Source organism: Dipodomys merriami, unplaced genomic scaffold (assembly GCF_024711535.1).
Source record: "Dipodomys merriami isolate MVZ:Mamm:240054 unplaced genomic scaffold, mDipMer1.0.p SCAF_4, whole genome shotgun sequence".
Taxonomy (NCBI): domain Eukaryota; kingdom Metazoa; phylum Chordata; class Mammalia; order Rodentia; family Heteromyidae; genus Dipodomys; species Dipodomys merriami.
The window spans coordinates 68,025,133-68,046,722 of record NW_027205603.1 but is presented as its reverse complement, the minus strand read 5'-3'; the positions used below and the strand labels follow the sequence as shown (position 1 = coordinate 68,046,722).

General features: G+C 36.8%; 1 pseudogene; it reads right to left on the bottom strand.

Moving 5' to 3' along the window:
• Positions 1-17,885, bottom strand: part of LOC138806159 (serine/arginine-rich splicing factor 10-like) — an 82,395-nt pseudogene extending 64,510 nt beyond the window's left edge.
• Between the last annotated feature and the right edge of the window lie 3,705 nt (positions 17,886-21,590).

Below are 21,590 nucleotides of genomic sequence, written 5' to 3'. Positions count from 1 at the left end.
AGTCCAACTTGGTGAATGTTTGAATGTTTATTTGTTCACTGGAAAAGAAGCATGGGATAACATTTACATCTAGGCCTACCGTGGCTAAGCATGTTAGCAAACATACCCAAGAGTCTACCCGCGGGAAAACTGGACTAGGGTAGTCCTGCATGGTTCATGCAGGTCACAAAACCTCTCCAGTTCCATTCTACTTGCTTTAAAATACTTCCCACAGCAAACCTTAGGTGCTAGGATGCAATTAGCTAACACTGACCCTATGTAGTCTTTTGTATCATTTTAATTTATTCTGAAGTATGAAATAATCATGCTGACAACATCTGCACATTGTATAGTGGTAGTTTACAGCACATGTTCTGAGTCTTGATTTCATGGGTTCAAATCTTAATTTTGCCGCTTAGCTAATTATGATTTTGGGCAAGCCTCTCTCTGTGCTGTGGTTTCTTACATAAATGAGAACAAAAATAGTTCCTGTCATGATAATATCAATGTATACATTAAAAGCATTTAGCAACCTGCTTAATGTATACATAAATATGTAGAGAATATAATTTTAAATAAATAGTTGATGCAGAACTTATCTAATTTTCACATCCGGTTGGATAATTCTTTATTCTCTCCTGACAAATTGGGAAATAATTGGCCAGAAATTGATGCATTCACTACTAGAAATCATGTCAAGACCCAAGTTTCTTCTCTTTAGTCCAGTGGTTTTGTACCACCAAGGACTTAGATGAACACATTTTACATTGTGGAAAATGGACCCTGTCACTAGGTAGATTTGGGTTGGCGCTCCTGGTTGCATCTTATGTGTCTTTGGGTTGGGCCACATGACTTATGCACCACATTTATTAGAAGTGCCATGCTAATTTCTACTTCATGGGTTAATTTAATAAGAGCTGTGAAGAAAGTTCCTTCATATAGTGCCTGTCACATACTATGTGAACAGCAAATGTTAATTCTATTCCTTTCACATCTCTTCTCAGCAATGAAAATATCTCCCCCTTACACTGAGCTATGCTCAAGAGGGTCCCTCTGTGGCTGTCAGATCGAGAGTCAGCTCTGAAATGCTCTCTCGGTGCTTTGTAATGTTAAACGTTTAATACAATTATCGTAACTAAGATGTGCTCATTATTATTAAATGGGATGGTTGTAAAAAGAAATATCTGACACTTCTCATAGTGAGGTTGACATGATTCTAATTTATCAAAATGCCATCCAAGGAGAGTGGGAGGCAGCAGAAAGAAATCTTGTTTGTTTGTTTGTTTTAATCACTGCAAAATATAACAAAGGGTGAACAATTTTTAACACAGAAAAATGGCAGAAGTCCTATGGGAGATCATATATAAGAAGATAATATTCAAATCGCTATAGGGAAACAATCCATAAATTCCAGGCTTTCCACTATCGGTTAGCTGACTTAACAAGAATAGAGGAGAAAATTACTAAGGGTATAAAACAATGTCTCCTGAAGTGCAACAATTTTCTTGTCTTGTCCATGTCAACATAGACTTAAAAGTACTTGCCAAATTAAATAACTGAAGAAAAGAGGGAAGGGTGCTCCACTTAATATTATTTTCCTGGAAGTGGGAGGGGAAAAAAGGTAGTTCTATCACTCTCCCCAAAGCTTCAGTAATTATCTTTTGCACTGAGCAAAGATGGAGGGTAAACAGCAGTTCAGAAGAGAGGATATGGAGAGACTAAAATGTTAGATTTGACAAAGAAAAGAGGCTTTTGCCAAGAAATCAAAAATTAAAAAGTGGTATTTAATAAAAGGCAGTCATCAGTGAATAGAAACTTCTAGATTTACTTTTCAGATTGAAGACCCAGACCAAAATCAACAACATCAAAAAATATTATTATAATAATTTTTTGCCTTCCATGATTGCTGGCATTTAAGCAGAAGACAAGACAGCAATATTCCAAGTCTGGCTCTGTTGCTACACTTGAGTGATTCTAGAAAAATAGACTCGGATGGTCATGATACTATATAATGCATTTTATCCGACTTCATTGATAAAGCTCTCTTTCTCTCTTAAATTTTCAAAAGTTATATCCACACCTTACAAAATGGACCAAGAACTTGAAATAGCTTCACTTCTTAGGCTTCTAACAGAAATGAGAGACATTTACAGTATCATAAGAAGAAAATATTATACTAAGATAAATTTAAACTTCCCTTTAAAGTTTAGATCCCTGACTTTTGACATCTCATAAACTCTACTTCTCCATTTTTAGTCCTTGTGCTTTAACTTTTCATATTTTTTAACTACATAGTAAACACCTTAAAGATAGTCCTAAGTCATACTAACCACTCGGGAGGCCAAGATTAGGAGGTTTGTGGTTCAAAACCAGCTCTGACAGAAAAGTCTATTTAATTATGTCCAAAATAACCAATAAAAATCTACGCCGGAAGAAATGGAATGTTAGCTCAAGTGGTCCAATGTTAGTATTGAGCCAAAAAGCTCAGGAAAAGAGCCCAAGTCCTAAGTTCAAGCCTCAGGACAAGCACAAAAAGAAAAAGGAAAAAGGCGGGGGGGAAGCTAAGCTGGAGTCATGGTGCAAGTGGTAGATGCCAGTTGAGCAATCCAAGCCAGCTCAATGAGAGGGAGGTCTGGAGTTCAACGAACTCCAGACAGTGTGAAGAGAAGAAGGAGGAAGAGGAGAAGGAGAAAGAGAAAATAGAGATACAAATACTCATTCATATTTAATAGTAAAATTGGTGTGCTTTTTCAAACCAAGAATATGGCATTTCATTAAAAATAAAAGTACATTCAGTCAACTAAACTTATCAGAATCCCAGGTGTATAGCAGGAAGAAATGAAGAAATGACTGAAATATAAAATTTAGGATAGCTTCTATGCAGAAATAACCAAAATCTTTCCTATTTACAAAAATTTAAGATATAAAGTCATAAGTGCCCTAAGAAAGCATTGTAGAGGGGGGAAATGGTGTGCTTAAATTATATGCCCAATATTTTTTTTTTCTGTAGTACTGAGGAAGCAATGCATACGTGAGACAAGGCTGAATGAGTACACGGTCACTTTAGAGTTAGCTGGGCTACAGACCAGCTTTCTAATGCCGGGGTCTCACATAAACCTGTTATTGACAAGGCATGTGATGCTCAAAATCCACACTGAATCGGCACACTCCCCAATCTTCAATCCTCATCCACTCCCCAGAAATCATGAGAATTTAGAAATTTGTGTACAGGAAAAACAAGAAATGTAAGGCAATCCTGCCATGGTTTACCAATTACATTTCTTGAAGGCACTAAGAAGAAAGAGGTCATGACATAACAGTTTATCAATTCACCAGAGAAAATCCAGCTGTGAGGACAAATGAATGGTCCATTAAACTGCCTCTAATCTGACAAAAAGGAGACATTGTAAAAGATTTTAAAAAATGTAAAAAAAAAAATCCTTGTGTCCTCCTCCCTTGCAGAAAAAGTAATAAATGTTTAAGGAAACTGACAGAAACAAGCCACAGTAAAATCAAAGAAAAGTATGTTTCCAATGTTTTCTCCTATTTCTTTTCTGTATTCTCTTCAGCTCTTCTTCCTGAATCTATTCCATAAAGTTTGCATTTGGAATACATGCCTTACTGTGAACTCAGTCTACTGCCTGAATGCTCATTAACCTCAACTCTACATCTCAGTTGAGACCTGCCTCCTGAGCATCAGGTAGCTTCCTTTGGGTTATCTGACTTCATTCATGTGCACCTAGTGAAATGATGAGGTGACTATACTAGATCTGTAATTTTCCCTCTCATTTCCCATACCAAACCTGAATCCCATATATTATTTTTAATCACAATTTGTAGTATCACATCCAGTAATGCAAACTAAAAATCCAAAAGCCATCACTGACTCTCTTGTACTTTTCTTACTCTCCAGTATCAATAAATAGAATATTAGCAGTGTTATCTATTATTTCTTTTCCTACATGGGGACAAGGAAGGAGAGAGATCACATCATTTTCTATGTGTTTTCATTTGCCATTGTATTTTCTTCCTCAACTCCATCTCAATATAGCAAAATTCTTGGTCTGACTAAAATTCAAATCTGGCCATGCAACTTCCTCACTAAAATCCCTTCATGATTTACCACTCTTATCTATGGAACAAATTCTAATATTTAAAACAAGTACAAAATTTCAAAAATTTTGTCTACCTCTCTAGTAGCATCTTATGTTTCTTTCCACTATCCACTGATCTCATAAACTATCTATTACCTGTTGGTTTAACCAAACATGGCCTTTTGTTCAGCTAGCCAGTACTCAGATACTACTTTCATCTATATACTTCTTCTTCATACCTTAAGATTCAGCATAGTCACAACATCCTCCAAAAATCTTTGGTGACTCATGCTTACCTTTCAAAGCTGAGTTATAGTCTTTTCCTCTTCTTCCCTATTTGCTCCTACCTGTTGATGCACTGATTTTTCTTGTCTGTGAGCACCTTGATGATAGTATTGTGTATCCTCTTCCAGTATCCATGTGTGCCTATTTATATAAAGGAAGACAGGAAGATCAGAACATAGAGAGAAGGGGGAGGGATATGGAATGGGAGGGAGGGGGAGGGAAATAAGACATGGAGTGAAAAAAAAAGAGGAAATAGAGTTCAAAAAATCATTTTTATGAACAACAGATATGTGAAAGAAAGGAATTTGATGCAAAGGGAGTTTAGTAAGCAACAACATGAAATGTAGAACTCAAGAAAGATATAATGAAAAAGATGTATGAGGGAGATATAAAACTAAGTTTAGTGATGATATAGTAAAGTAGTTTTATGAGAGTAATCTACAAAAACAGGTGCCTGACACAAACTTATAATTCCAGCCACTTGTGAGACCTAAGTGGAAAGATCTGCATAAAAATTAGAGGTTTTCCTGAGCAGCAGAGTGAAATTCTATCTCAAAAACAAAAGGAAGGAAAGAAGGAAAGGGAAGGAAGGCAGGGAAGGGAGGGAAGGAGGGAAGAATACTAGATAGGTGTGTATCATTGTACTTCGAATGAGCTATAATGAGTAGCTGAATTGGAGGAGTGGATTGGGAAATAGAAAAAGGAAAGATTAGAAATCACAGAGAAAAATGACCAGAGATTGGTGATGGGTTGCAACTAGGGAAGTAGGATGAGTTCAAGAATGATGATATTATTAATGGACAATCAAATCCACAGATGGTACTAGAGGATTGATGATGAATACAAATTAGGATGCTTTGGGCTTGGAGGTTCATTAAGAGGTGCATTTGAAAATAACCAGTGTTGAAAGCCAGGAGAGTGACCTTGACTTTAGAGCTAGATTAGAAAATAATTTTCATAGTTAAGGGACTTGCAAATATCCACTCTGTATGGCTTAGCATCCTGAAGCTATAAATGAACTCACATTTTATTATATTACTATCTAAAATGTGGCTATGAGATAGTATAAGGATTCAACTCTCCTCTATCAAGTTTATGTATTCCTGTCCACCCATATCTTACATGAGGTATTATTCAACCTAAGTTCTTGTGTTTAAACTATTATATTGAATTTCATTTCTGACTCACAGCCTTTGTCTCTATACTGTTCTCAGAAAGTGCTTGGTGGCATTCCTGTATACTCTGTAGATGTTCCATGAGCCCCATGGATCGATGTTGCTAAAATCAACATGAATGTTGTATAAATGATGCTTCAGATTTTAGCAATGAAATTCAACAATGGACAGTTTGAGTGGACTCTAAAAGAATTATAGGAAGAGTAACCTGCAAGTTTCCATGTGGGACAAAAATTCTCTCTCATCCTCAGTCTCAGTAAAGCCAAGACAGTTCTACTTTGTGAGAAATCTACTGCAGTTTTAAATACATACTTTATGGTATATGCAGTGGTATTTTCCATCTTACGTGCACCTGATCATTGCTAGTCACAGTGAATGAATATCCATTGAGTTGCTCTGATCAAAAGGATACTTGTAATTCAATATAAGAAAAAAAAATTCTAGAACCCTAAGCCTAGTGGAAACAAAATAGAGAATAAATGCAGATAAATGTAGTGTCAGACCCTTGGTTTTTGACAAAAATTAAGTTAAAACGAAAAACTACATGGAAACAAGCCCTTCTCATTTCCTTCAAATAATAATTTGCAAAACTGTGACTTAAAGACAACCTTCAGGGTACCTAGCTATTTATGCGAATGGTGACTGAAGTGCATTTTCCATGGAGCTTCAAGCTTTGTTAGAAGTTTGGGCTGCTCACCTTATCAGATGTGGTACATCTCTCTGAGTCTCAGTGTTGTTAATCAAGATAGATGGCAGACTAGTTAATGCTGCTGTTACGAAGACTGTGGCAAAGATTAGAAGGTTATCGCAGAGATATAAACAGGAGTTCTAGGATTCCTATCTAACATATAAAATTAACAACTAATAGGTATCTTTCTTTGATAGTTGATTTGATTGAGTGCGTGTGGATAAAAGTCAACAAGTGAACAACTTGATTGTCTGCTGAATTAATAGAATGGAAGAACTTTAAATGGTCCTGAAAGCTAATTTAATTCAGAAACCTCGGCAAGGTTCCAGCTGTTTTGTGAAACTAGCAAATAAAATGTTGGCAATTTATTGTGAACAAAAATGTAGGCATTAGCTTCTGTTTTTAGAAGAAAAAAATCTAGTGTTAAAAATGGTCTTTTTTCAAAGAGGGAGCATTAAAGTTATGAGCATATATTACTCTCTGAATAAACAGAAAATTAAAATAAAGAAAAAGTGCTCTTTGAATTTGCTTTTGAGTGCAGTCATTTCTCTCTCTCTCTCTCTCTCTCTCTCTCTCTCTCTCTCTCTCTCTCTCTCTCTCTCTCTCTCTCTCTCTCTGTTATACTTGTCTTCACAGACATTTTTATGTATTGGTAGTTCCTTCCCTGACAATTAAAATTTTCCCTTTTCTAGGCCCATTTCAATTTCAATTGCCAATCGGAATCAAATGTTCCAAACCTTAGAGGGCATTTATTGGGTCATATTGAGGTATCAATCAAAGGACACAAAACAGAACAGCCCATAGTATTTACAAAGGCTTCTTAAATCATTTGATCAGTTGGCTCCAACCATCCTGGCCTCTGTTTCACCACAGTCCCAACTTACTTCTTCTTCCACCTCACTCTTCCCCTTACTTGACTTTATGGACAGATGATTCTGTGTCTGTCATGCTTCACATGAGAGCTCTTCCTGAGGAACCATGTCCCCCACGGTTCACCAGTTCCTACCTTAAGATTCAGACACAACACTTCTTTTCTACAGTGGATGTTCCCACCTTTGTGCTTAGTCAAGCAGGTAGAGAGTAGTACCCTGCTTTTCTTCCCTATTGGATTATAAACTATGGAAGCAGAGTCTGTATAAGTCATATTAACTATCCCTTAACAGAGTTCTTCATCCAGAGAGATATCTCAGTAAATACTGTTGCCAAATGACACTAGAAGAAAGAGAAGAAGTACCAGGTCATTATAGAGCAAATCTAGACCCAAAGTGAAGTCTACTAGGTATCACATGGTAGTCCTTCCAGAAAACTGTTCAAAAGTTAGGGGTCCAATCAGTCGAAATCTTTCTCCCACATTAGCACCTCTAATGTGTTCCAGACAGCTTCTTAGGAGAAATTCCACATATGGACATATCGGCCATCAGTATTTGAGAACTTTTTGTTTTGTTTTTATTTTTTAATACCAAGATCTCCTACTCCTTCTTTTCTTATTTTTCTATCTTGTCCTAAAAACAACTATAACAGCTTTTCCACGTACCTTTAGTTAAATCAAGTCTTGCTTGTCTGGAAAGAAATAACAGAGGTCAAAATATACTTTTCAAAAATTTCAAATACTAAAAAAATTCAAGTACTTACTCAAATTCTCTCTGCAACAATGTACAAGACATAATGTTAAATAGAATAGGCAGGCAGTACTCAAAACCTCACTGTATGAACCTTGTTATATCACTGAAGATACAAATCTGTTAAGAATAAAAAAATTGGAGAAAAATGTCAACTGTGGTTATCTCTGAGTTGTGAGTTGTTGTATTGTCTGCTTTATATTTTTATTATTTCTTGGGCTTTTAAAAATGATGGTCATGTAATATTTCTATAATCAAAGATATGTTGTTTAAATTTATCAACCATGTGTCACACATAGTATAAACTCATTCATAATTTACCCCATCCCTCCATAAATATCAAGTATATACTCTCAAAGTACAATATTATATAATCCTGGTCACTTGTAACACCCTCTTTTCATGAAAGGAATGTGAATCTTGATGGCAGCCTCCAATAATCTTCAATTCTCTGTCTGTCACTTTGATGATCCTGGGGATTAGTTGGTTGTTTTTACAATGCTGAAGATCAACCCAGCATCTTGTACATAGTAGGCAAGCCCTCTACCGTTGAACTACATCCCCAGTCCTTGCTTATTTTCCAGACAAAGGTTCTTACTATGTAGCTCAGGGGATCCTTGAACTCACTATATAGCACAAGCTTGCCTTGGACTTAAGATCCTTCTGACTCCACATCCCTCCTGAGTACTGGGGTCATAAATTCATGTCAGCAAGCCCAGAAATCTTCAGGTCATCTCACTTTGCACATCTGCAAAAAGGAAATAGTTCCATCACCTCTGACTTAAAAAAAATAATCTTGTGTTTTTCCACAAATGGCTAGAATTACTAGTTCCATCTAGTTCACACTATTCCAAAAAGGAATCTCTCTCCTGGAGGATGAGGAGTAAGATTTCTGGTTTTACACAGTTAAAAAAAAAAAAAAACCTGTCTAAGGAGAGTGGGAGTAAAAGTTGACATATTGAATTCCAAGTAAAACACATCAGAAAGTGAAACCTGGAGTTCCAAATTGCTAAATATTTTTTTGGTTGTGGGGCTTGAACTCAGAGCCTGGGTGCTGACCCTGATTTCTTCTTTTTAAAATGTTTTTTATTGTGAAAATACTGTACAGAGAGGTTACAATTACATGAGCAAGATAATGACTACATTCCTTATCAAGCATTGTTGCCTCCTCCTTTGTTTTTCCCCTACCATCCCTTCCTTCCCACTTCCACAACTATACTCACCACCACCACCCCCAGCCTAAATTGTAAAGTTCGATGTTCAACAGTGTCTTGTACATCTCATTGTTACAATGAGTCAACCTGTATCCATATTTAAACATTTTCTTTTTTCCCTTTCCCTCCCCAAATTATACCGACATCAAATACAGTGAAAGCAGGGCTTATACCGTGGAGGAGGGACATACAAAGCAACAAAGAAATCACATGGTACCTTATAAATACGTTAGAACCAGTAGCAAAAAAGAAAAAAACCACAGAGCTGGGAAGGTGGCTCAGCAGTAGAGTGCTTGCCCCGCATGCATGACATCCTGGGTTCGATTCCTCAGCATCACATAAACAGTAAAAAAGGCTAGAAGTGGCACTGTGGATCAAGTAGTAGCGTGCTAGCCTTGAGCTGAAGAGCTCAGGGACAGTACCCAGGCCTAGAGTTCAAGCCCCACAACTGACAGAAAGAAAGAAAGAAAAAACCACTTGTGTCCCTATCTTGGGGTTCATTTCGCTAACATCATCTTGTCTGGTCATATGTGCATAGCTTTTGACCTTTTATGCTTGTCCCAGACATAAGGCTATAATCAAGAACTCTAACAACAGATGCTAGAGGGGATGTAGCCAGAAAGGAACCCTATTACATTGTTGGTGGGAGTGTAAACTTGTTCAACCACTTTGGAAAGTAGTATGGAGGTTCCTTAAAAGACTCCACATAGAGCTCTCCTATGACCCAGCAATCCCACTTTTGGACATTTACCCAAATGATCACAAACAAGACCATACTAAAGCTACCAGCACAACTATGTTTATTGAAGTATTATTTACCATAGCTAGGATATGGAACCAACCCAGATGTCCCTCAATAGATAGAAGAACGGATCAAGAAAATGTGATACACACACACACACACACACACACACACACACACACACACACACACACACACACAATGGAATTCTATGCCTCCATCAGAAAGAATGATGTTGCCCCATTTGCTAGGAGATGGAAAGACTTGGAAAAAATTATATTAAGTGAAGTAAGCGAAGCCCAAAGAAACATAGGTCCTATGGTTTCCCTTGTTTGCAGTAACTAGTATATGTCTGGGACAAGCAGAAAAGGTCAAAAGCTATGTATATATGACCAACTTGCTAATTTTTAAGAAGGTTTTCAACATCTGAATGGAGGGCATGCCATGGGAAAAGAAGGCCTTCCATAATAGTGAAAAAAGACCCAGTGCTAGTGTCTCATACCTGACACTACTCAAGAGTTACTCGGAAGGCTGAGAGCTGACAATTGTGGTTTGAAGCCAGCCTGGACAGACAAATCCATGAGACTCTTATCTCCAATTAATTACCAAAAAGCCAGAAATGGAGGTGCTGCTCAAGTGGTAGAGCACTAGACTTGAGTAAAGAAGGTCAGAACAAGTCCAAAGCCCTGAGTTCAAACCTCAGTACTGGCATTTTAAAAAAATGTAAAAAACTAAAATTACCCTATTTCCTTGTAAGGTCACAAAGAGATAATCTGAAATATTTTAGTTAAACAATAGTGAGTGGAATCTACACAACTTCATTGCAGAGGAACAATTATTGCTAATTTTCTTTTTTTTTAATTTAATTTTATTTTATTTGTGGATTATTGCTAATTTTCAAATGCAGAAAACAAGCTTAGTAGTCACTTTAGTATTCCATTTTTTAAAATGGCCTGTCCATAGTCCCTTATTTTACAGAACAAAATGTAGTTTTCTTAATGTAACAATGTTCATAAGTTAGTTCATATGATGATTTTTTCCCATGAACTGTACAATTCTTCAGTTGAAGATCCTTTAATCACAAAAGGTGAACTCAGAATTTTTAATGAAATAAGCAATCAAATAACAGCAATGTTGTTATTACACAATATTCAATAGGCTAACATTTCTGATTTAAAATTTCTCATAAACCTCCTATGAGAGATACATAATCCAGTTCACTAATGAGGAACTGAGGCTCAGAGGTTAACTGACTGGCCCAAAGCCATGCAGCTAATGTGTGTTCAAATAAAGACTGAAACTCAGCTGTTCTGATGGTATAGTCTATCAACTACATCGTCTCTCTAATAAACTGAGGATTTGTCAGACAAAAGTGTTATTTGAGAACATTATCAAACTCAAAATTATTCAGAAGTTATTGGACAGGGAGTTTTATAAACATCTGTCCAGATCTTAAACTAAAAATAAAAATATATATAAATCCAGTTCAACACTGAAATCACTGAAGAAACTAAAGTAGAAGTCAGATAAAAACGTAGAGGGCAAGATGTGGTTACACAAGCCTCTTAGACCACAAAAGAAAAATCATCCACCCATAGTAAGACACAGCATTGAGAAATGCCATGAACCCTTTTTTTCCCCCTTTGGTCGTGGGGCCTGAACTCTGAGCCCGGGGCGCTGTGCCTCTGCTCTTCAGCTCAAGGCTAGCGTTTGACCACTTGAGCCACAGTGCCACTTCTGGCCTTTTCTGCTTATGTGGTGCTGAAGAATCAAACCCAGGGCCTCATGCATGCAAGACAAGCACTCTACTACTGAGCCACCTTCCCAGCCCAAACCTTTTCTTCTTTTGGTTGGTTTTATGGCTTGATCTCAGAAACTGAGAACTGTCCCTGAGTTGGTTGTTTTGTTTTTGTTTTTGTTTTTTTTGCTCAAGGCTAACACTCTACCACTTTAAGCCACAGGTCCACTTCTAGTTTTTAGGTGATTAATTGGAGACAAATGTCTCTTGGCCTTTCCTGCTGCCGCTGGCTTTGAACAGTGATCCAAAGATTTCAGCCTCCTGAATACCAAGGATGACAGTTGTGAACCACCAGCACCTGGCTCCATCAACCATTTTACAAAGGAAAGAGTCAAAGTAATCCATCACATAGTGTTAGTGTGAAAATTAAATAAGTTACATCATACACTCTTGTCACCCAGAAATAAACCAAAACCATCCAACAATGTTTTCTATTTTTATAACTATTAGTCATGAGAAGATATGAAGAGCAGAACCCCCAAATTTCTGCTTATCTAACCTCCTTTCAGGGTATAATTGCTTTTGAAACAAGATCTAAATTGTACGTAATAAATAACAACAAATCCTACAATTCGTTATAATTTGTTTCTTCTTTTTTTCTCATGAATTCTTGAAGAAATGTAAGCTCCAATGTCTCTGTTCTTCAGTAATTTTTCTTCATCTAGAACTGTGAACATGGGTTGCCACATTTTATATGTCCCTTTCCTGATTATCAAAGCTAGCTCTTACATAAACACATTGCAGTCTTTCCATCTAGCTGATACTTTACTTTCCCAAATCATCAATAACACCGTAGTAACTAGCCATCACCAATGCTCACTACGCGCCAGGTACTGACTGTCCTAAGCATTCTCATATCCTCACTATTGAAATATAATAAGCATTTTTTCAAAGAACCAACTCTTTGTTTTGTTCATTCTTTTTATGGTTTTTTTAGTCTCAAATTCACTTATTTCTGATTTAATTTTATTACTTGTTTCCATCTGTAAGTTGGGATTTGACTTATTCGAGGAACTGGAGTGTATCATGAAAATGTTGATTTGAGATTTCTCCAATTTGTTGATGTAGGCGTTCAAAGCTATAAATTGTCCTCTGAGTACTGCGCTTGCTGTGTTCCAAAAGAACTGGTATTTTGTGTGTTCATTTTTATTAAATTCCATAAATTTTTGGATTATTTCATTTCTAATCTCTTCAACAACCCACAGGTAACATTCAAGAATGAGTTGTTTAATCTCCATGAGTTAGAGGTTTCTGTGATAGCTTTTGCTGTTGAGCTCTAAATTTGTTCCATTGTGGTCTGATAGGATTCAAGGAATAATTTCATTTTTTTGACTTTGCACATATTTACTAAGACGCACATATATTCTGCTGCTGCTGGGTGAAATATTCTGTGGATATCTGTTAAGTCTAGCTGGTCAATGCAATTATTTAGGTCTGAGGTTTCTTTGCTGAGTTTTTGCCAGGATGATCTATCCAGAAGTGACAATGATGTGTTGAAGTCTTAAATAGTTAAATGTGTTTGGGTCTATGTGCAATTTTAAGACAAGTAGTATGTGTTTCATGAAGTTGGGTGCTCTAATATTTGGTGCATAGATATTTAGAATTATGTATGTAATGACTTTCTTTGTCTCTTCTTACTAATTTTAATTTGAAGACTATTCTAATGATATTAGAATTGCTACTCTGGCCTATTCATTGGGGCCATTTGCTTGAAAGATTTTATGCCTAATGTTCATTTTGAGAATGTGTCTGTTCTGGTCAGCAAGAGATGTCTCTTGTAGCCAACAAATGGACGGGTCTTGTTTTTTGATCCAGCTAGTCACTCTATGTCTTTCAATTGGAGAGTTAAGCCCATTCATCATGAAAGCCAGGACTGAGAGGTGTCTGGTAACTCCTGCCACATGATCTACTTTCTTAGAGGTTGTGCTTCATCTCTTCTATGTCTTGTTCTCTGGTAAGGAGCATTTTCTGTGACAATATCATATTCTTATTGATATTCTGTATGTAGGACATTTTTAAGTCTCTTGTGGGTGGGATGGGAAGGAAAAACTGGGAGAGAGTTATGGAAGTGGTGACATGATTAAAAACAAAATATACTCATTACCTGACATAAAACTGTGACCCCTCTGTATTTTACCTCTACAATAACAATAAAATATGTTTTAAGACAATAATAAATAAATAAACCAAAAAAGTAAGGTACAGTTCTCATCCTGTTACACAGGAGAAGAGATGCCAAGAAGTTAAATTACTTTCTCAAAGTCACAATGTTGAGAAGAAATGGAGTCTCTGAACTCACAGCCCAGAAGGCCACCTCTCTAACAAGCTTTGCCAGGGACACAGCACAGGTACATGTCTGGATTCTTCTTGAGTTCTCATAATGTCATTGAGACATGAATAAAGTGAAGACCAACCTGAATGTCAATAAATAGCTGGCTTACACACTGTGGTTTCTGAAATTTAAGAGAACACATGACACTTATGATTCCTTCCTCAGGAATTAGGCACTGAAACAAAATTTCTCAAGGTAGTTCTTAACGAGGGTGAAGTGAGCAGAGTTAATGCAAAAGATGAGATTATAGCATTTCTAAAGCACCATCTGGGTGACAATTAAAAAGCCAATCTAACATTTCTACCCCCCACATAGTGTTTTACTTTCTTCTAAAAATGTTATACCCATGGAGAAGGCCAGAAGTATAGTTTTTGGTAAAGCGTGGATTAGGCCCTGGCTTTAATTTGTAATAATGACAGCCAAAAAAAAAAAAAAAAACCAAACAAACAAAAAACTAAAAAAAGCAAACTAACAAGCAAACAAATAGAAATGTTATACATATGCAAATCTTTAAATCTGATTCTCATTTTATAATAGTATTTTCACTAAACCCTTTATATCCATTTATTTTTGGACTATTGACCTTCCACCATGTCCCACTGAAAAAGACCATTATTCTAGTCATATCAATTGGGACATAGTATGTGGGCAGGATAACACACCCGTGATCCCAGCAATTGAGAAGGGCCATGTAAGAGGATTATGAGGTCAAGGCCAGTGGGGACATCATAGTAAGGTTCTGTCTTGAAAACAATAACAAAAAGATGTAAGAACCTTCCCTAAATTCACATTATCTACTAACTGTATTCAATTTCAGATCCTTTAAGCACTAAATTAATACTCATTTCTCTTACTGCCCTGCAATGAAATCAATACAATGTAAGTTTTCAACAGGATACCCTCCTTCCTTTCTTGCTTCTAGGATCATTTGAAAGGTCTCACAACTACCACATGCTTCAGACAGGTTAGAAACCCAGCTGTAAGGCACTGCTTGGCACTCTAGCTTTGAAAGGTCAAGTTCCACTAAATGAAACCTTTATTTTGAGTGTGTGTGGGGTGTGTGTGTGTGTGTGTGTGTGTGTGTGTGTGTGTGTGTGTGTGTGTGTATGTATGTATGTATGAGAGAAAGAGAGAGAGAGAGAGAGAGAGAGTGATTAGTTATTTAATACTGGAAGCTCTACCTGGAACACATTTCTTAATACATTTTTTTCCCATGCATGATGTCTTTCCACAATTTATTGCCACATTTTATTAAACTCTTGTTACCTAGCGTGTAATTGGAATCACCACTGATACATGAAACACGAGTATACAAATCTGAAACAGAGTGAAGGCAGGTCAGAGAAGTAACAGTAAAGCTAAATTTTAAAATGGAGGCAAGATAGAGACTGTTGTGTTATGAATTGTTACATCCCCTCCAGCCCAGGACAACAGCTCCCAGAAAAATCATCTTATACACAACATCCACATAAATTTGGTCCTCTGTGAACAAGAAATGATAGGTTAAAACTAGACCAAAAGCTGCAAGAGTAAAGAAAAGGGAGACATACCATAGTAGAGGTGTTTATACTCTCCCCTTTTCATAAAAAGCAATTTTACCAGAGGTAAGTATGAATGAACTTTCCCTTTTTCTGCATGGAGCTACTCTGGATTGGATTAATGTCCTAGGATCTTATATTCATTAGCTCCATTACCTGCATTTGCCCTGAAATACCTATCTTTGTTGCCATTCTTTCCCCAGCTGCTGACATAGTAAAAGATAGACAGTTTAGATAGATAGATAGATAGATAGAGAGAGAGAGAGAGAGAGAGAGAGAGAGAGAGAGAGAGTAAAACTGGAAATGAGTTTTTGAGACATTCATTTAAGCAATTCATTAGAAATCTTGAGAAGATCACTTGTCATCTTTCACAAGCAAAATTAGGCCACACGTTACTCTCTAAAAACTCCTTTTTCAGTTTCAGCCAGTTAGACTACTTTTCTGAACTCACTGTTTCTCTTCTTTCATCTTCAGATTACAGCCTTATTTTCACCCCAGAACATTATATCTATTTCCAGGTACATTCAGAGGTGACACTAGACATTTCACAGTAAAGATACTGTCACCTGTAGACAGAAAATATTGCACGTATTTTACTAAGAATCTGGCATAGAACAACAAAAAAAGGGAAAGGAAACCCATTGCAACAATGAGATGTACAAGTCGTTATTTCAAAAAAGAACTTTACAACTTTGGTGGGGGGCGGGAGGATTGAGTAGGGGGGCAGGCGGAGAATGGGAAGGGATGGGAAGGGGAAACAAAGGAGGAAGCTACAATGCTTGATAAGAAATGTACTCATTATCTTGCCCATGTAATTGTAACCCCTCTGTGCAGTATTTTCACAATAATAATAATAATAATAATAATAATAATAATAATAATAATAAAAGGGAAAGGAAAATGAAGAATTTTTCTCACAATGCACATCATAATCAGGCTACACCATTTTCTAATTACCATGCTTATTATGATCATGGACACCATAAATATTAATCATCTTCTATTGCTTAAGCATGGCTGGCTGAGGATAAATTATTACACATTCTTATGGCCAACTGCCATCTAAGTATATATGACGATGCATACATATGAAGATACATAGTGAAGATTTTTATCTAATCAAAGTTTTAGAATTTTTATTAATGTTTTTATTGTGAAAATACCGTACAGAAGGGTTACAATTACATGAGCAAGGTAATGGGTACATTTCTTATCAAGCATTGTTGCCTCCTCCTTTATTTCCCCTTCCCATCCCTGACCTCCCATCTCCCCCCTCTCCTGCCAAAGTTGTAAAGTTCCTTTTCAACATAGCATCTTGTACATAGAATAGTTTACAAACATTCCACCTAAAAGGAAAAAGTTTATATAAGTATCTTTAATTCCATATCCACAAATAGCTACCCTTTTCTTTGTCTTCTCAACACCATATCATTTTAATTATGACCACTGCCTGGTACAGGGAAAACTAACAAGTATTTTTATGCATCACTGCAACATTGTATTCCTGATAATTTAAGTATACCAAACTATGAATAAATGAGTGATGCATGCCTAGAAAGTACCATGGTTTATACTATCAGTGGCCACTGACTTAGTACTAGTCCACGACCTTGATCTAGATTTTGACCTAGACCTAGACTGTGATGTCAACTGAGATTTGGATCTAGGTGGTTCTTTTTTCCTGATTCCTTTTCATATCTTGAGCCAGACTTATAATGTGTTTTTGGAATCGGTTTGAGAGGTGCTTCTAGTTTTGGTGTGAGATGCAGACCTAGAATGAGATTTAGCCTTCATTTCTTTTCTTGGACTAGGACTTGGACCATGATCTTGAAATAGATTTAGATGTTGAAAAAGATCGATTTCGGTGTTTGAATCTATCATTGTCGGAATGGCTTCTGCTACGCCGTGGTCTTCCAGTCGGTCTACTGTTTCTAGGACTGTAAGATCTTCTGTAGTTTAATCAAAAGACCGACTTCATGACCTCCTCCACTCATATAACTTCGGCTTCTAGAACGTCTGTATCTGTCATAGTCATCATAACGTGAAGAGCTGTACGCATTCCTCCCTTCCTTGGCTTTCATTTGATTTGGTGTCTTCCGATCTCCCTGTGCAAACTGTATTTCAATCTGACGTCCACAAATCCACTTTCTGTCCAAATTCTGGAAAGCATCTTTCAGCATCACGAACATCCTCAAATTGAACATAAGCAAATCATCTTGGACGTCGAAGGTAGAAATCAAGTGGAACATGCACATCAACTATAAAGCCATAACGACCGTCTGCCACATTCCTGACGAACAGGGACCTGTTTGGGGGACGCAAGTAGCACGACAGGCCGGCGGCGTGAAGTCTCGGCCGGGCACACGTTAACGGGCTGAGAGAACCATCCGCAGCTCCAGCGGTGGCTCCCCTAGCTACCATTATAATTTCATTTCATGCTGCAAAAAAAAAAAAAATACACACCGAAGAATTACAGTATAAAGTAAATGAAGTCCTTTTCTTTCATTCTTCTAAAGCATGTCCCGAAAGCCAAAGATGACAGTCATGGCATTGAACATGAGAAACTGAGCCCATCTCTTCAAGAAACTATGCTCTAGTTGCCTAGGAAAAAAGTAAATGAGAGAATCAAGAAGTGTCATAAAGAAGACAAAATCCAGTTTAAAGGATGATTGCTACCACAGGATGCTATAAAGGTCGCTCTGGGGATAAGCACATTCTAGTAAAAGAAACACTTAGAAATAGATCCCTTACTATGAGGATGGGTTTAGAATATTTAGGTAGCAGGAATATAATGAAGGGAAGCTTTTGGGAATTTGCAATAGAAAGCCTGTAGAAGATTTTTTTTATCAAGAAAACAAAAGGATCTGATTTATGATAGAGTGTGATCACTCATGCAGGGATCTGGGAGAACAGGTAATAGAGCAGGGTCAGCTAGGAGTCTTTCACAGTCATCCAGATAGGAGGTGCTGGTGGCTCAGACTACATGTGGCAGTGAAGATGATAAAGTGATTGCAAGCATAGCAAGGAGATAGTTCTTGTTGCCAAGTCAGGTGTGGTGAGGAGGAAAGAGAAAGAATCAATTCCCAGGTAATTGCTGTTAACAGGTGGTCTGCATCCATTACATGTTCTTTTGCCCTGTGCCCCACTATGATCTATCTGTGCCATCATTCTTGAATACCTTAACTATTGATAATAGCAGCCATCATTTACCACATAGCTGATGCTTTATATAGATAATCCAAATTAATGTGTGCTCACTTAGCAACCTTATGAAATGACTATATGCTGTTATTAGTCCCATTTTATAAATAAGGAAACACAATTAGATGTTAAATGGCTTATTTAAATTCACACAGCTATCAAGTGGCTGGAGTAGAAAGCAATCAAACACAGGCTTATATGACATTAAAACCTGTGATACTTTAATCACTAATGATGTATGCGACAAATGTGCCTACATTTGCTTAACATATTCCCCTTGTTAAATGTTTAGTATGATTTCTGTTCAGCCTTGCCAAAAAGTGATGCTACTATAAGCATTATTGGACATATTTTGTAATCATTTCTTTAAGGTAAATTACTAAAAATGACATATGGAAAATTTTAAGAATTTTGAGACATAGATGAAATTGGTATATTTTCCAATTTTGTCAATTTGAAGTATTCCCAAGAAGGGATGCAACCAATTTATGCCTCATTTACTCTAAAGGCTTGCATTATATCTCGACTATTACCATCAACCTAGTAAGAAACAACACTAGAATGTGAAAGCAAGTAGGCTGACACCCAGTGTCGGTTCTTAACCAATACATTATACATTTTTCTCATTCTTTAATAAAATATGAACTCAATGAGTTATAGACTTTTTATAAAAAATTAATTATGTAATCCAGGACCAATTTTGAGTAATCAAACTTTTTACAACTGAGCTGAAATATGTGAAATACCAAGTTAATAATAAGTTTAGTGTTGTTATTATTATTTAACTATTTAATATGTGCAACATAAATCACGGAGTCACCATCACTATAAACTAATAAGCACTGTATCCTTGTATTTTAGTGGAGTAATTCTATTTAGATACAATTATGTGAAGGTCCACATTAGTTTGAAGATTGTTGTTCTAGCCAATTTTGCCACTATATTAATGGATTAACACAAATAAACATTTATTTGTGCCTCACATTGAATCCAAAACACTTGCTGTTTGCCAGTGGTTCTCCTCCATGCAGCGGGTCAGGGATCATGATTCCCATGCAGAGGCTCCAGTCCTTCAACACCTCCTGGCAAGGTGTCCATGCTGGTCTCTTTCAAGATTATAGAAGATAAAAGGAAGGTGACCAGTCCCCCACCACCATGAGGAGTTTTTTAAAGAAGATAGCAAATTACCCAAAATGGAACCCATCCATGTGCCCATATCTAACTGAAGATGACACTGGGAAAAGCAAGAAGAGAAATGGCTTGCTTAAAAACTACTGAAAGAAAACCCTGCTCTCCCTTCCCCTCCCCAAATTAGAAAAATGTATACACAAGATGCCAGGCACCAGAATCAAATACAGTGAGAACAGGGGTTATACTGTGGGGGAGGAACACACCAAAGAAACAAAAAAATCACCTAGTACATTGTAAATACATTAAAAACAATAGCAAGCAAGAAAAAAAAATTGTGACCCTATCTTGGGGTTCATTTCACTTAACATCATCTTCTATGGTCATATGTACATGGCTTTTGACCTTTTCTGCGTAAACTTATATTGGTTATTGCAAATAAGGGAAACCATGGACCTATGTTTCTTTGAGCCTGGCTTACTCATTACCTTACTCATGTAACAGTAACCCCTCTGTGTAGTGTTTTTACAATAAAAAAATATTAAAAAGAGGGATGGGATAACAATGATTAAAAACAAACGTACTTATTGCCTTACCTTTGTAACTGTAAGCCACAAGCTCATCACCTTTTCAATTAAATAAACAAATAAAACAGAGAACTGTTCTACTGTGAGAAATGGCAGGGGGGGGAGGGGAAGAAAAAGAAAACCCTGCTCTCCTAGCCACAGTCTATTAAAGAGCTTATCTTTCTTCCTGATCCATCTGTGTACACTAAGGACAGCTGATTCAGCCAGTAGCATGTATCTTCCTCATTATTATTCTTTCTCAAAATTATCATGACTATTCTAATAAATTTACAATTCTTCTCTCATAAAAGTCAAATCATAAAATAGAAATCTATATACAGCATAAAAATCCCTTAATATCTAGGAAACCAAACACTTCGTATTTGTGAGTATATCAAATTGGCTACCATTTAAAATAATAACCAAAGCTTTCAAGATGCAATAAAATGTTCTTAATCTTACTAGTGATAATGTACATCATATAAACTTTTTGTAGGAGTGATGAGGATTTTGGAAACATGAAACAAATTACAAGTGGTCTATTGCCTTTTATCACTTATTTACTTTATTCTTTCTTTTTAATGAAAACGATTTCTAAAATCTGATCTTTTCCTTTCACTATGACTCTGTTGGTATAATTTGTGGAGGGGAAGGGAAAAAACAAATTGTTTAAATAGGGATACAGGACCCATTGCAACAATGAGATGTACAAGAGGTTATGTCGAAAAACGAACTTTACAACTTTGGCACGGTGGTGGGGTGGAGGGTGGGAAGGGATGGGTAGGGGAAACAAAGGAGGAGGCAACAATGCTTGATAAGAAATGTACTCAAGTTGGTAGATAAATAAGCTAGATAACCCACTCCAGTTATTACGACTGACTTTATAAAACTGCAATTGCTTCTAATGCAGAATTTTGTTTTTAAAGGAAGAGACTACTTTCACAAATACCTCTGTGTCTTATGCACGGTCGGCACCCCCATAATTACGATGGCAAAGGTAGTAGTAGCAAGGGTTGCTCCGGTCAGCAGTGGATCTAAGGAGACGTAGGAAGTGTATGGACAGTACACGTAGCCACAGTCCCTCCCGAATGGCCGTTAGCAATTCTGACCAGCGCTGAAGAAACAAACCAAAGACCTACAGTGTATGTTAACCTTAACTTTTTGTAGACCATGCTTTATGAGTGACCTTTCGGTTTCGCCAAAAGGCTGATACATTTCAACATTTTGAAAA